Raw genomic sequence first — 3,614 nt, 5'->3', positions numbered from 1 at the left:
CCCCCCCCCCCCCCCCCTCCCCCGGCTCTGCCGGCGGCGGGAGCCGCGCCAACCCGCGCGTCCGCTCTCCAGCAGCACGGCAGCGGCTCTTGGGGGTCGTAAGGCAGAGGCGACGACGGTTGAGCCCGAGTCCTGTCTTAGCCGGCGGGGCAAGAAAAGCCGCCGCTCCCGCTGTCCCTCCCCAGGCCGAGCGCCCAGGCGCCGGGCTCTAGCCCGCGGGCGCGCGAACACACAAACACCCTCACGCAGACCTACGCGCCCGGGCGCTCACGCGCACAGACACACACACAGGTGCGAGGGAGCCGCGGCTGGACGGCGGCGTCGGCGTCCCAAGGGGATGACTATCTGACTCCCGACTTAGGCACCTTCCTCAGCCGCCGCTAGCCGACTGACAGCCCGGAAAGCTGAGGATTCGGAGGGAGGATGGCTCTCAGGCGTCCGACCGGCCCGGCTCCGGCCGCTTCTCCAGTCCCTCTGGTAGCGGCTTCTGGCGCTCTCCGAGGTCCTAACGGGGCAGGCAGGCAGACAGACTCCACCGCAAGCTCCGCCCTCCCGCCGTGGGAGGCAAGCCCCGCCCCCGAGCCACCCCCTTCTCTCTTGCCCGGCTCCTCCTTCCCGGGCCGCAAGGGGCCCGAGAAAAGGGAGGAGAGCTCAGCTACGTCAACGGGCGGAAGCAGCTTCGGCTCCAATCCTGGGCTCCAAAGGTCCAAGTTCCGCGGTCTAGAGGCGCGGAAGAAATTTGTGGATAGGTCGAAGGAAGAGCCAATGAAAGGGGGAGGGGAAATTTTAGAGAGGCCGGTGAAGTATTTGATTGACAGCGGTATTGGCCAGTATGCAAGGGGGCCGTGCTTTGGGGGCTGTAATTGGCGCTACCTGTTGAAGGACGCAGGTATGAATCAATAGAATACCAGGAAGCGTGCGAACTTGAGCACCTTCAGGGCTACAGGAGAGCTTATCCTACATCTGACTCTGGACAATTCTGCGAACTGGGCAACTGTTTTGCAGTTTATCACTTCTGAGCCTCTTCCTGCTCTCCGGGTGCATCTGCTTGTCTCCCCTCACTGCTATGCAACTTGTATAATTGCTTAACAGGTCACATCTGCCAAATGGAATTTAATTGCTATAGTTACAGAATTTATATTAATAGCATACCAGATCCCAAGGAAAGAATCGTTCACGTTGTTCCAATATATACACTTGCTTTTCCCCCCATTTTCATATATACGAAAAAAAATTTGAAACATTTTTCTCACTTAGTAAACCATGTCAAGAATACATTTTAAGCTTTTTCTATGAGTCACAGTAATCATTTTGAAAGATGCACTACTCGGTGCAGGGTTTTGGTTTTGTTTTTGTTTTTTAAACCAGCATCAGAAAGGGAAGATGTGGTTCTGAGCCCTAACTTGCTACTGAATTGGGGGAATTTGGGACCTCGATTTCTTCATCTCTGAAAATGAGGGCCTCGCAGGGGACCGTAGCCAGCTGTCGTCTATAATCTGGGCAAAGCAACAAAAAGTCAAAGTCTCTACAGTCCATGGAATTCTCCAGGTCAGAATACTAGAGTGGGTAGCCTTTCCCTACTCCAGGGGATCTTAAACAACCCACGTATCAAAGCCAGGTCTCCCACATTGTAGGGGGATTCTTTACCAGCTGAGCCACAAGGGAAGCCCAGTGCAACAGAGTTCATTAGTAATCATCTCATATATTCTTACATTTTGAGATCTTCTAGGATAACCTCTTCTTTTCTTTTCCCTTTTATTATTTTCTTTTCTTTTCCCCTTCAGAGGAAGGGGATGGAAGGAGTGAGGGATGAAAAGGTAGACCTGAAAGAGAAATGAGTTGTCTGATGTCACATAGCAAGGAAATGGCAGAGATGGAATACAGCCCAGTTTTTGGAATCCTCAGGTCAATGCTCATGTTCTTTTTTATTTTCTTCAGTACTATTTTACTCCTTTGGAGACCTCCCAAAGAACCCCCAATACTGCCTGGTAGTCTGTTATTGCCACAGCTAGAAAGTAACACTATTGTAGTCAAACATGGTACTGTATATTTCTACCTTATTCAGCACCTGACATAATGTTTTACATATAAAAGGTGCTTAAAGGACTTTGAATAATAGGGTTATTAATAGTTACTAGTAAAAGATCTATGAGATGGTACCCAACTATATCCAGTACCATTTGGAGGGGTAAAAACAAGGGTAGAACAAATGCCATGTCTGATGTAAACTAGTTTTTAGTAGGGTTCCAAATACTATAGTGCTTCCTAACAATATATATCAGTCCTTACTCTCTTTCTTCTCTTCTTCTTGGCCCACTTCACTTCTAAGTACAGGTGCCTATTGAGACTGAAGAGTTTTCTTTCCTCTTTTTTATGTCTTGCTTTCTTTTAGAAAGGGGAGAAGTGAATTGCTTTAACTTTTTGAGAAGTAGACACTGTTGTCTAAAATAATGGATTTAGATGCCCTCCTTTCCTTCTTCAGAGGGTCTATTGGTAACTCCTTTAATTTTTAAATAAAGGAACCAAACCTATAGCAAGTGATCTTTTGGTCTTTTGATGAGAATGAAGAAAGAAGATATTATCCTGAATCAGCAAAATGAGAGTTATTATTTGCAACCCCCTAAACCCCACCCCCAGAAGGCAATGGCACCCCACTCCAGTACTCTTGCCTGGACAATCCCATGGATGGAGGAGCCTGGTAGGCTGCAGTCCATGGGGTCGCTAAGAGTCAGGCATGACTGAGCGACTTCACTTTGACTTTTCACTTTCATGCATTGGAGAAGGAAATGGCAACCCACTCCAGTGTTCTTGCCTGGAGAATCCCAGGGACAGAGAAGCCTAGTGGGCTGCCGTCAATGGGGTCGCACAGAGTCAGACACGACTGAAGCGACTTAGCAGCAGCAGAAGCAGCAAACCCCCCCCCCAAACCCCTAAAACCACTAATCACTGACACTATACTATCTTAGCAAACTAAGCAGTAGCTTTATTCTAAAAATTATGGGAGAACTGAGAATGAAAAAGCACACAAAATGGATTGGCAAAGACTTTGCTTGAAGACCTAGAAGGAATTCACTGGCCTTCTTAAGTTAAAAAGAAGTGACAGAGTAGATATCTCTTCAGATAGGACAAGAAATAGGAATTGTAAGTGGAAGAAAAATCATCAAAATATATAAATGTTTTCAAACAATTAGAAGCCTAAAAAGATATGATTAGAATGTTGACATTGTGGACTCTTTGAGGCTATTTTAATATTCTTTTTCCTCCATGGAAGATAGATAGCATAGTGTCATACATAGTAAGTGTCGTGGTACAGCCGTGGGTTAGAAAAGAATTTCCAGACATGAGACAGAATGAGAGGGAAATAAAGTTTATTAGAGTGGGAGACGCTGTTAGAACAGTGGGTCAGCTCAAGGAAGAACTGATGTTGAACAGGGGCCCTTAGTCCACTTTTATAGCCAGGATACAAGGAGTGAGATAGGGGTCTTGCGGGTCATTTGCTGGTTGGATGAAGCATGTATACTCGGTGGGGGGAAGAGTAAGGCAAATACCTTCTCCCTGTGGGGTAGGAGGGAAGACAGTTTATATTGGTCAGGAGGACCTGAAATTCATTAATA

At 47.4% G+C, this 3,614-nt stretch overlaps 1 protein-coding gene across 5 annotated transcripts in view; it reads right to left on the bottom strand.

The window, feature by feature from the left end:
• The window catches only part of STXBP5L (syntaxin binding protein 5-like), a 335,496-nt gene extending 335,010 nt beyond the window's left edge, over window positions 1–486 (bottom strand). For all 5 annotated transcript variants that reach the window (XM_010845396.1, XM_010845399.1, XM_010845394.1 and 2 more), the window contains exon 1: window positions 366–486. The gene's annotated coding sequence lies outside the window, so the exon portion shown is untranslated. The remainder of the gene's footprint in view (window positions 1–365) is intronic.
• Between the last annotated feature and the right edge of the window lie 3,128 nt (window positions 487–3,614).

Source organism: Bison bison, unplaced genomic scaffold (genome assembly GCF_000754665.1).
Source record: "Bison bison bison isolate TAMUID 2011002044 unplaced genomic scaffold, Bison_UMD1.0 scf7180017864215, whole genome shotgun sequence".
Lineage (NCBI taxonomy): Eukaryota > Metazoa > Chordata > Mammalia > Artiodactyla > Bovidae > Bison > Bison bison.
This window is presented reverse-complemented; position numbering and strand designations above follow the sequence as displayed.